Source organism: Elgaria multicarinata, chromosome 4 (genome assembly GCF_023053635.1).
Source record: "Elgaria multicarinata webbii isolate HBS135686 ecotype San Diego chromosome 4, rElgMul1.1.pri, whole genome shotgun sequence".
NCBI classification, from domain to species: domain Eukaryota; kingdom Metazoa; phylum Chordata; class Lepidosauria; order Squamata; family Anguidae; genus Elgaria; species Elgaria multicarinata.
This window is the reverse complement of record NC_086174.1, coordinates 6,970,571-6,983,515: the sequence shown is the minus strand read 5'-3', so window position 1 is coordinate 6,983,515 and position 12,945 is coordinate 6,970,571. Positions and strand designations below refer to the sequence as shown.

Here is a 12,945-nt window from a genome sequence, read left to right as displayed (position 1 = left end):
AGATCATCGGTTTACTGGAACTGGCCAAGGATTTCTCTTATGAATTAAGAGCTGTCACCTTATCATTCCAGGTGAATTAGGAGCAGGTATATCCCTCTTTCGCCCTCCTTCTTTAGCCAGTCACATAAAAGGCTGCAGAGGTTCACTTCCCTTTAGGCATTGGTAGCTGGACAGATAGATATTCTGGACTTTGGCTCTCCTCCTGACTACGGAGGTTGAGGGTTGAGGGGCATCCCTTGGAGACTGGCCTCAGGGAGGAGAGAGATAGAGATAGAGAGAGTGGATTGTGGATTGTGGAGCTTCAGCTATTGGGCGGTATAAAAATGTAATAAATAAATAATAAATAAATAATAAATTGGCTTGTTTGCTTGTTTTTGTCTTTGTATTTCAAAAATGGTTTTATTATATTTTTAAAGGACCTATTTTACCCCCCCACCTTTCCCATATCTCTTAACATGCATTTTAAAAATTTAGATGTATTCTTTGGGTATGGGGTGAGACAACAATGGAGAAGTTTGACATTTCGAGTTGATCACTCCAAAAGCTAATGAATGCTGATGGTTGATTTTTCTTTTTAATCACATTTCGTTGTTTTGCTAAATGGCATCAGTTCAGTGACTCCGTTGAAAAGGAATATGCAATCTATTTTTATTTTTTGTCACTGCGTTATAATATATATTCCCACTTGGTAGTTTTTGTTATTAAAAAGTGCAGTCTTAACAAATAATATTACATTTTTAGATGGATAGTTATTTTACGCACACACACGCAAAATAGAAGAATTAAGGATGGTGAAATCTTGGGAGAGAAAGAGGTGTTTTAACTAGATCTGGTATGTCGTTTGAGTGGAAGGAAACCATTACGATTGGCAAACTTACCAGCAATAAGCTCCCAACGGCATTTGGTTTCCAAACTGTTTTCTTCAACTGCCCAGAGTGTCACAATTTCCCAAACCCCCTACAAATATGGGAGCCAGCCCTCACCTGACAACACTTGGAGACCTTTCAGCCTGGCGATAACACTGTGTTCGTCCTGTGGCATCCATCCATCCGTCCTAACCAAGCCATGAAGGTCGTCCACCTTTTCTTCGTTGCCCTGTCTTTGCTGGTCCTGGGTTCTTCAGGTAAGGGATGAAGGAGAGAAGGTCCCTGGTCTCACTGCCTTCTCCTCTGCTTTTGGCTGGCACCTATGAATTGGGCTATGACCGTCCAAGGGAGAAGGCTTTCCCCCTTCTGGGTTCCCTTGTAATCAAAGCTAAAGGTCTTTCTTTTAGAGCCGTGGGCAGGGGGCCTCTCCAAATTCTCCCCACTGTTTGTGGACAGAGATATATTGGGGGGACAATTTCACTGAAGTTCTCCAGGGGAAGGAAAAATTCTCAAACAGTTTTGCAGAGGTGGAACTCACCATTCAACACACCTGGAAGGCAACAGGTTGAGAGACAGGGTTGCAACTGGGTAAGGTGACCACATGGAAAGGAAGACAGGGCTGCTGTATCTTTTACACAGGTACAGAAAAGGGAATTTCAGCAGGTGTCATTTGTATGCATGCCGAACCATGGTGAAATTCTTTCTTCATCACAACTGTTAAAGCTACAGGAGCCCTGCCTTCTTTTGAATCTGGTCACTCTAGTAGAGCTCCTACAGCTTTAACTGTTGTGATGAAGAGGGAATTTCACCAGGTGCTGCGTGCATACAAATCATAGAATCATAGAACAGCAGAGTTGGAAGGGGCCTACGAGGCCATCGAGTCCAACCCCCTGCTCAATGCAGGAATCCACCCTAAAGCATCCCTGACACCTGCTGAAATTCCCTCTTCTAGACAAAGGTACAGGAGCCCTGTCCTCCTTTCCATATGGTCACTCTAGCGTAGGTGAAAAATTGGAAAGAGATTTGAGGTGGAGGGAGGTAGGGTTAACGCTTCCTCACCACACACACATACACAAACACACTCACACACTATGGCTCCTTCAATTTTTATTATTTCTTAGGTATGTATTTGATTATTTATATGCGGCCAGTAGAGCATTCAAAACACAATGAAAAACCCAACATTTAGTTTTCAAAAATACAAATAAAACAATCCAATTCCAACCTGAAAACAGCAGCCATTTAAAACCCCGGCTCACAGGGTTGTTGTTGTGAGGAACTGGTGGCGAAGAGCGATAGAAGTCCTGGAGGATGACTATATTGTGTAGAGGACCCGCAAAGTACCGTGAGGGAGCAATCAGAGGTTGTTGTTGTTTATTTGTTCAGTCGCTTCAGACTCTTCATGACTTCATGGACCAGCCCACGCCAGAGCATTCTGTCGGCTGTTGCCACCCCCAGCTCCCCCAAGGTCAAGTCTGTCACCTCCAGAATATCATCCATCCATCTTGCCCTTGGTCGGCCCCTCTTCCTTTTGCCTTCCACTTTCCCTAGCATCAGCCTCTTCTCCAGGGTGTCCTGTCTTCTCATTATGTGGCCAAAGTACTTCAGTTTTGCCTTTAATACCATTCCCTCGAGTGAGCAGTCTGGCTTTATTTCCTGGAGTATGGACTGGTTTGATCTTCTTGCAGTCCAAGGCACTCTCAGAATTTTCCTCCAACACCCCAGTTCAAAAGCATCTATCTTCCTTCGCTCAGCTTTCCTTATGGTCCAGCTCTCGCAGCCATAGGTTACTACGGGGAATACCATTGCTTTAACTATGCGGACTTTTGTTGTCAGTGTGGTGTCTCTGCTCTTAACTATTTTAGGCTCTGTGATTCTGAAGCGTGTGAACTTCGATATCCCCTCCCCAGACAGCTTCATATCCTTCTATTTACCTTGCTCTGCCCAATGAAGAGTGATCTTTGCATGTGTTTATGTGTGCAGGACTTGCCTTCATTCATCCATCCATCCATCCATCCATCCATTCATTCTTTTCTTACATTTTTATTCTGCCCCATAGCCCAAATATTCATCAAACCGAAGTCGAAAAGTCAGTGCCGTCTGATGAGCGGTACTTGCCAAATCGGATGGTGTTCCCGTGGCTTGGTGAAGTTTGGAACCTGTGGCTATCGCTTCAGACCTTGTTGCAGAAGGTAATCTCAGTTCACCAAGCGAGAGAACGGCCGAGTCCAGAAGACACCTTAAACCACGGCTTTAACCATGGTGAATAGGCCTTTTTGCGTGATTCGCCGTGGTTAAAGCCATGGTTTGAGGTGTCTTCGGGACTATAGTGCTTGCCAGGGACACGCAGCACCTTCTTGCCAAAGCCCCATGTGCCTCTGATGGGGATGGCCTGAGCATACCGTCCAGAACACTTTTACTAGGAAGTAGGTCCCATTCAACTCCATGAGACTTACTCCCGAGGAAGCTTTGTCTCTCTCTTACCCTCCAGCTCCCCTAATCCCCAAAATCCATGTTAGAGCTGCCCTGTGCACCCGCCCTTGCCTTCCTTCCCAGCATCTGCACGGGAAGGAAGGCAAGTGCGATTTTTCCTGGCCGGCGCCACTGAAAAGTTTTATTTAAAACCAAAGACCGGGGGTGGGGGGAGGAAAGGAATGGGGCTGGTTGATATTATTATTATTATTATCATTATTATTATTATTATTATTTTATTATTATTATTATTTATTTAATTAGCTTTATCTGCGGAGTTCTGCATGAACATAAATGCAAGTGCGTTGGGAGGAACAGGCAGCCTCCAGGCCTCCTCTCGCGTCCTCCTCTGGCTGCCTGGTTCCTTCCCCACCTTTTCTCCCCCCCCCCCATATATGAATCTACGGAGCTCCGCAGATAGAGCTTATAAAGTAAAACCAAGGGGGCGGGAAACGGGCAGCCAGAGGGAGGACACGAGAGCGGAACTGGAGGTTGCCTGTTCCTCCCAACCCACCTGCATTTATGTTTCTGCGGATCTCCGCAGAAAGCGCTCATAAAATTAAAAAGAAAAGAAGGAACGGCACTGTTCCTCTCCTCTCGCCCCCACCCTCCGTTTTTCTTTTTTCTTTTTCTCTTTTAGAGTCACGGGTATGCCTTCGCTGCCAAAAAAAAGTCACAGTAAATACCTGACTTCTTTGGCACGGATTTTATTATTTATTTATTTATTTATTTATTTATTTATTTATTTATATAGCACCATCAATGTACATGGTGCTGTACAGAGTAAAACAGTAAAACAGTAAATAGCAAGACCCTGCCGCTTAGGCTTACATTCTAGTTAAATCATGGTAAAACAATAAGGAGGGGAAGAGAATGCAAACAGGCACAGGGTAGGGTAAACAGGCACAGGGTAGGGTAAAACTAACAGTATAAAGTCCGAGCAACATCAAGTTTTAAAAGCTTTAGGAAAGAGAAAGGTTTTTAGCTGAGCTTTAAAAGCTGCGATTGAACTTGTAGTTCTCAAATGTTCTGGAAGAGCGTTCCAGGCGTAAGGGGCAGCGGAAGAAAATGGACGAAGCCGAGCAAGGGAAGTAGAGGCCCTTGGGCAGGCGAGAAACATGGCATCAGAGGAGCGAAGAGCACGAGCGGGGTTTGCCCCAGGATGGTTTTGCAGTGGCAGCTGTGTCATGTAACTCAGGGGTCCCCAACCCCCGGGCCATGAACCGGTATCGGTCCATGGCCTGTTAGGAACTGGGCCGCACAGGTGAGCTGCTTTCACCCACCCACACCCACCCACACCCCAGTGTACCTGGGCGCGGGGTGCCATCTCGCCTGCCCAGCTGAAGCAAAGCCAGGACGCTGGGGCGGGGTGGGGCGGCTTTGGAACGGCGCACCCAGCCAGAAGCCGCTCTGGGAGAGCAACTTCCGGGCCTGCTGTTCCGAAGCCGCCCGCCCACCCCAGTGTCGGCATCGCTTCGGCTGGCGCCCACCCAGCCAAAGCGAAGCCAGGATGCTGGAGTGGGGGGGCGGGGGGGGGCTTCCCAAAACCATCCCCTCAACCCCCCTCCCCCGATCCGTGGAAAAATTGTCTTCCACGAAACTGGTCCCTGGTGCCAAAAAGGTGGGAGACCGCTGATGTAACTGACTTGCCACTACTGCAAAGCAACCTCGGGATAAACCCTCTGTGTAGATGTACCCCTGGAAGCGATGATCCTATACCCACTTACCCGTGAGTAAACCCCATATGATTCAATGGGACTTCTGGGCAGACATGTACAGGATTGTGCTGTACCTGTTAGAGAGGAATTAGAAGCAAACCACGGAGTGATTCAGCATATTAGAAAAAGCTGGTTTATACGGCTGTTCAGTATCAGTATGCCATGATGTATGAGGATGTACACTTCAGCTACTTTTGTTTAAAGTGATTTTTCTATCTAGGATTTTAAACTATTAAGGGTTCTACAAGGCAGGGGAATTTTGTGCAAGGGACAATTAATTAAAGACATTGATAAAAAATGTTTTTTACTAGAATTAGGTATAAATTTACAGGTTTACAATATTTGGTATAATACATACATATGCATTTTAAATTTTATATTCTAACTACCAAAATCATTTTTCCTATGGCAGCGTGTAAATATCAATAAAATATAATCCATGAAAAATATGACATTAGGGTAGTATTCTGGCCCTGTTTCGACGTCACGCTAAGCCACTGCTAGCAGAAGGGAGTTTCTTCTGTTCAGATGAGCTTGACACCCCATATTTTAGGAGGCCTGAAGCCACACTCAAAGACAGTGTGGGCTCATCCACACCAAGCAGATATTCCACTATGGAAGTGGTAAGAAAGTGGTGTGGCACCCCGGCTGTGGAATGAGCTCCCCAGAGAGGTCCGCCTGGCACCTACACCGTACTCTTTTCGTCGCCAGCCGAAGACCTTTTTATTCTCTCAGTATTTTAACACTTAATTTTAAATTAAATTTAAATTTTACTGTCCTAACTCTGTATTTTAATCTTATATCAATTTTGCTGCGTGTTTTTATCCTGGTTGTGCTTTTGATACTGTATTTTGTATTTGTGTTTTTAACCTGTTGGTTGTTTTATTACGGTTTTAAATTTTGCGAACCGCCCAGAGAGCTTTGGCTATTGGGCGGTATAAAAATGTAATAAATAAATACATGAATATAAAAGGCAGGAGCCACACTCCTGCTTTACAGCAGTATTGAAGTGCACTGACAACTGTTGGGGCCCATGGACACAGACCATCTACTGCTTTCATACCACTTTCATGGTGTTATATCCTGCTTGGTGTAGTTGTGTCCTGGGCCCCAACAGTTGTCAGTGCACTTCAGTATCTCCACAAAGCAGTGGTGTGGCTCCTGGATTTTATATACCACTTTCATACCGCTTTCATAGTGGAATATCCTGTTTGGTGTAGATGAACCCTGACTTATTCTGAAAATGAAATGACTGTTGTGTTTTGCCCCCCTCAGCCCACTCTGATGGAGAGGCCGGATGCCTGCAAGCGTCGCCATGATCCCCTCACAACAACAGCTGCTGGATCCTGTTTCCTCCTCGCCTGGAGACGCCATCCGCTCCGTCTCCTAAGCTTGCTGGTCAGCCAAGAAGAAGCCCTGCATCCTTTGCAATGACTTGGAAGCCCTTGTGCCTTTCGATTAAAGCTGACTTTAAAAGAAATAAATCAGTCCTCTTATTTCCAATGTTCAGGGAGAAGGGCCCATTTTTACATAGCCAAAACAGCACCAATCCATGCACAAGAGGGAGGAATCACCAGACTTGGGGGGGAGAACAGCAGTAAAATAAAATCTTCAGGGTTGGAAGACAACCCATGGGAGGGTGACCCAAAAAAAGGAACCTAAAGGTGGACTGAGCATGTGACCTCTAGCCTGCTGTGGCAGGATGCGGAAAGGCGAGAAACCAAACCATGGCACTCCCGGACTAGACTGAGGGCAACAGTGAGGAGCACTTTACACTGCAACATTTTGTTGCAGACCCCAATTATTATTATTATTATTATTATTATTATTATTATTATTATTATTATTTCAATTCATAAAACCCAACCTCCCTATGTATAGAATACCCGAGGCATCATTTATAAGGCACTAATACATAGTTGACTATATTAGGCTGGTGGCTCTGATATCTGTGGGGTAGTGCATCTGCTCTGAGTTTCAGTCAGAACTCTCAGGGACTTTCTCCCACCTTGGAGAGCTCCTTTAGGGTTCTGACTGAAACCGGGAGCAGATTCACTGCCCCACTTACTTTGGAGCCACCAGCCTCCACTGAGTCATCCCCCCGTTATTTGAAAATGCCACCTGACACCTCAGGATTGACAGCAGTCCACAAATGTTGGCTTCCTTTACTGGCAAGCTGTGATTCGGGCTGACTGAACGGAGCCCTCCTCACCCCTGAGACCTTTGGCAGGAGCAGACCAGTTGGGACTGAGATGGGTGTGTGTGTCTTCTCTCATTTATGTTGGGGTACGCGGAAATTTATTTATTTATTTATTCTATTACATTTCTATACCGCCCCACAGCCGAAGCTCTCTGGGCGGTTTACAACAATTAAAAATGGTAAACATTAAAAGTATACAAAATATAAAAACCATCAAAAACATAAAAACAGTATAAAAACAACAGTATCCATTTAAAAACAACAATTCTGGGGTCCGTTAAAAACAAACTTAACGTTGTTAAATGCTGTTAAAATGCCTGGGAGAAGAGAAAAGTCTTGACCTGGCGCCGAAAAGATAACAATGTTGGCGCCAGGCGAGCCTCATCGGGGAGATCATTCCAAAGTCGGGGGGCCACCACCGAAAAGGCCCTCTCCCTTGTTGCCATCCTCCGAGCTTCCCTTGGAGTAGGCACTCGGAGGAGGACCTTAGATGTTGAGCGCAGTGTACGGGTAGGTTCGTGTCGGGAGAGGCGTTCCGTCAGGTATTGCGGTCCCAAGCCATGTAGGGCTTTATAGGTTAAAACCAGCACCTTGAATTGGGCAAGAGCAAACCGTAAGCATCTCTTCCACTATTTGCTGGAGACTCCAAGCTCCATCCGACGAGCGTTTTATTCCACGCTCGTTACTGGGCGCTCACAGATTCCTCGGTGGTAGCTCGCATGACGTCGTCTGCCTCTCGCACGCCTTCCACCCCTCCTGGTCTTCCTTGCGCCGCAAGAAAAACCAGAAAATCTCCGAAATGTTTTTTGAACCTGCTGTCTCCTGCTGTGCGTGGGAGAAGCAGCGTGTCCACAAGGAGGGACTGAATGGCCCTCGTGCACCTTGTGTACTTCCTGTTTTCAAACAGGAAGTAACTGAAAGCCCCATCATATCTGGGTCGAAATGCGCGGTTCCTTTCGCTTCTCTGGCGTCGCTCTGACATCGCTTCCTGAAAACAGAAAGTAATTAGGCCCATTCAGTCCAGTAGGAGAGAGCAGCGACCAGACATTAGTCTTCATTCCACGTACCTGTTTCCCTCAAATTATCCCCTACAGCGTTTAGCTGTCATTGTTGTTGTTAGCTAAATCACACCCCCAGGTGGCAGCATTCCTAAGATCCTTTGCATACCAGGAAAAGAGTTTAAGGGGGGAAATGTAAAAAATCAACGGATGACCCAATCCAATTCAAATTTGGTATGCTTAAAGCTCTCCTTAATATTTATTACTGTGCCAATTTTGATGTCTTTATCTTTAAAACTTACGCAGATGTAAGCATTTGTTTAATTTTTCTTTAAACATATCAAATCCTGCTCCTGCGCCCCCAGTGGCCACTCGGAAAACAACACATGATTCGCTCCTAAAGAGGTAGCAAAATAGGTCGGGTCTTTTGGCTTTATAGCACAATTAAAGCAGGATGCGTGGGAGTACTTCACAGTCAAAGCGGATTATAAGCTGGAAAACTTCGGAGCGCCCCACTTACCTTGGCGCTCTAGGCGGCCGCCTGAGTGGCCTCTATGGTAGCACCGGCCCTGACTACAAGGTAAGCCTGCATTACATTAGAATTCAAGTTTTTTATTCTGGATTTTTAATTGCACCATCTCTTTCTCGCTCATGGCGGTTTTTCTAGACGGACATGATGGGCATTGCCAAGTCATGCTGTCTTTTACAGATTCAGGAATCTCCTCACAATTAAGGATGTTTTAAGTCTGACTGCTTTCTGGATGTTGGTGTGGATGTATTTTGGTAGGCCCAGTTTCTGAAGGTGACTGATGTGATTAATGGAACAATTGTGACCTTTTTCTGTTGCCATAATTCTTTGACTTCATTGGTCAGTGGTGTATATTTTCCTCTCTTTTCCTCTTCCTTTTCTACGAGATTTTTGTCAGTAGGTATTGCTATGTCAATGACGTAAGTGTGTTTTCTTTTTTGTCTACAACTGTTATGCCTGGTAGGTTGCAAGGTATTGTCGTGTTCGTACAAGGCACCATCCTATCCCCAATGCTGTTTAACATCTACATGAAACCTCTTGGAGAGATCATCCAGAGACATCGGGCGGGGTGCCATCAGTATACCGATGACACCCAAATACATTTCTCTATGCCTTCGACAACAGTGTTAGCTAAGGATAGTGTGAGCTTTATCACACCAGCGTTATCCTGTGCAATCACTGTGAATTGCATGCAAAGGGCTCCAATGTTTTCTACCTTATAATCTGCTGTTACAGTGAAGTACTCTGATGTGTCCTGCTTTGATTGCGCTTTCCCCCCAAAAAATAGCGACATATTTTAGACCTCGGAAAGTGCGATTCTTTTTATGTTCTCTGAGCAGCCACTGGGGGCACGGAAGGATGACGAGGAGCAGAGCCACCCCCAAACTAGCACCACGGAGCCCTTCTTTTCTCAGCCCGGAGCAGACCCAACCCTCCTGGGGCGCACGCCGGAGCAGGAAGACGAGCTGCCCAGCCACCTCCCTTGGCAGTCCCCAAGTGTGCACCACGGCGCCCGGCCGGCCCAGCCCGGGGGGTGCGCCAGAGTGATAATTTAAAGGAAAAAGAGTAGCTGTGATGAAGCTTTGTGTCTCCTCTGAATAAATGCTTGCAGGGAGTAATAGGCTGGATGAGGAAAAACAAACTGAAGCTGAGTCCAGACAAGATGGAGGTGCTTGTTGTCAAAGGCCACACCCTGGGTTTGGAGGTGTGTCAACCGGTTCTGGATGGGGTTGCACTTAGAGTGACCCTATGAAAAGGAGGACAGGGCTCCTGTATATTTAACAGTTGTATCAAAAAGGGAATTTCAGCAGGTGTCATTTGTATATATGGGGAACCTGCAGCTTTTAACAACAGTTAAACCTGCAGGTGCCCTGCCCTCTTTTAAATCTGGTCACTCTAGTATAACTCCTGCAGCTTTAATTGCTGTGATGAAGACAGATTTTTACCAGGGGGGGATCTACACAGCGCCGTGAAGGCGCTTGCGTGCGCCTCCAGTGCGCCCCAAAAGTCATTGTGTAGATCCTGCCTCGGACTACGCTGGGAAAGGCGCCTCTAGTCCGTCCGTCCGTCAGGCTGGCCCCGCCCCATCCCGTCCGTGGGCTTTATAATAGGAAATCCTTCCTCCCAATGGCCCGGGCTGAAGCATTTAACCTGTTGCTGCTGGAGGGGGCGGCCTCTCCCTCAGGTTCATCCCCACAGAGCTACTGGGCCCCGGGTGAGTGCAACCTCCTTGCTGCCTCAGCGTTTCTGGGGGCGGCGGGGGGGGGGGGGAGAAGGATGCTTGAACTAACTGCTCGTCTGCCCCCTCCAGCAGCAACAGGTTAAATGCTTCAGCCCGGGCCATTGGGAGGAAGGATTTCCTATTATAAAGCCCACGGCCGGGATGGGGCGGGGCCAGCCTGACGGACGGACGGATGGACTAGAGGCGCCTTTCCCAGCGTAGTCCGAGGTAGGATCTACACAATGACTTTCGGGGCGCACTGGAGGCGCACGCAAGCGCATTCACGGCGCTGTGTAGATCCTCCCCAGGTTCTCCATATATACAAATGATACCTGCTGAAATTCCCTTTTCTATGCAACTATTAAAGATACATGAGCCCTGTCCTCCTTTCCATATGGTCACCCTAGTTGCACTCCCCCTGAAAGACGGTGTTCACAGCTTGGGGGTGCTTCTGGATCCGTCGCTCCAAATGACAGCCCAGATAGATGCGATGGCCAGGAGTGCCTACTATCAGCTTCGGCTGATACGCCAGCTGCGCCCCTTCCTAGAGTCGGAAGACCTAAAGACGGTCGTGCACACGCTGGTAACTTCAAGGCTCGACTTCCGCAATGTGCTCCACATAGGGCTACCTTTGTGCCTAGTCCGGAAACTTCAACTAGTTCAAAATATGGCAGCCAGGCTGGTCACATCTAGGGGGGACCACATTCCACCAGTTTTAAAATCTCTTCACTGGCTGCCAATTAGTTTCCGGGCAAAGTATAAAGTGTTGGTTATTAACTTTAAAGCCCTACATGGTTTGGGTCCAGGCTACCTGCGGGATCACCTTCTCCCATACAATCCGCCCCACACACTCAGGTCCTCTGGGGAGAATTTATGGAAAAGAGAATGAATACAATTAGTTATTGTGAAGAATCGCTGAAAACCCTCTCCAAGGAGCTAATGGATTCAACCTCTACAGCAAGGGTTAGGGAGTTAAATGTTCTAACCTCTGTCAATAACAAGACTTAAATCAGATGCTTTTTTTGTTTGCTTGTTTTTGTCTTTGTGTCTGAAAAATGTTTTGTTTTATTTTTAAAGGACCTCCTTATCCCCCAAATCTTCTAACGTACATTTTAAAAAAATTAGATGTATTCTTTGGGATGAGACAACAATGGAGAAGTTAACAGTTTGGATTTATCTCTCCAAAGGTTAATGAATCCTGATCTATGTGGGGGCTTTGACTTTTTGGGGTGTGTGTGTGTCCCATTTTGTTGTTTTCCTAAATGGCATCAGTTCATGAACCCCTGTTGAAAATGAATCTGGCGGGGGGGATCTACACTACTGCTTTTAAAGCGCTTTAAAGCACTTTGGAAGTGTTTTGGAAACTTTATATGGAGTGTGTCCTGGGCCCCAACAGTCGTCAAAACTGTTATAAAGTGCTTTAAAGCAGTAGTGTAGATCCCCCTCTAGATTCTGCAGCTGCCAGTTTTGAATTTTTATCTTTGTCCTGTTTAAATACGGCTTCCCAGGTGAATTTGTACACTGTACTTTATCTCCTACATTTGTAACATTATTATTATTATTATTATTTATTTATTTAGCGCCATCAATGTACATGGTGCTGTACAGAGTAAAACAATAAAATAGCAAAACCCTGCTGCATAGGCTTACATTCTAATAAAATCATAATAAAACAATAGGAAGGGGAAGAGAATGCACCAAACAGGCACAGGGTAGAGTAAAACTAACAGTATAAAAGTCAGAGCAAAATCAGGTTTTAAAAGCTTTAGGAAAAAGAAAAGTTTTTAGCTGAGCTTTAAAAGCTGCGATTGAACTTGTAGTTCTCAAATGTTCTGGAAGAGCGTTCCAGGCGTAAGGGGCAGAGGAAGAAAATGGACGAAGCCGAGCAAGGGAAGTAGAGACCCTTGGGCAGGTGAGAAACATGGCATCAGAGGAGCGAAGAGCACGAGCGGGGCAATAGTGTGAGATGAGAGAGGAGAGATAGGAAGGAGCTAGACAGTGAAAACACTGTCTAGCTCACACATCCTGTGAGCTTTTTCTTTTTATGAAAATGCACAATTTTTTATTTATTTATTAGCATATCATGTACATTCTTACTAGGTAGTGTGCCTGTTATTAAAAGGCACAGTTTTAACAAATAAAATCTACAGTTTTAGATAGATAGCTAGATCTTTTGCAAAATAGAAGAATTAAGGATGGTGAAATCTTGGGAGAGAAAGAGGTAACTAGATCTGGTATGCAGTTTGAGTGGAAGGAAACCGTTAGGATTGACAAACTGATCAGCAATAAGCTCCCAACGGCATTTGGTTTCCAAAGCATTTTCTTCAACTGCCCAGAGTGTCACAATTTCCCAAACCCCCTACAAAGACAGGAGCCAGCCCTCACCTGACAACACTTGGAGACCTTTCGGCCTGGCGATAACACTGTGTTCGTCCTGCGGCA

General features: G+C 46.0%; 1 long non-coding RNA gene across 1 annotated transcript; it reads left to right on the top strand.

Moving 5' to 3' along the window:
* The first annotated feature begins 986 nt into the window (after positions 1-986).
* LOC134398266 (uncharacterized) lies at positions 987-6,518 on the top strand. The gene is made up of 3 exons (XR_010025406.1): positions 987-1,123; positions 2,926-3,058; positions 6,332-6,518. It is a non-coding gene; the product is annotated as an uncharacterized LOC134398266 (long non-coding RNA).
* The last annotated feature ends 6,427 nt before the right edge of the window (positions 6,519-12,945 follow it).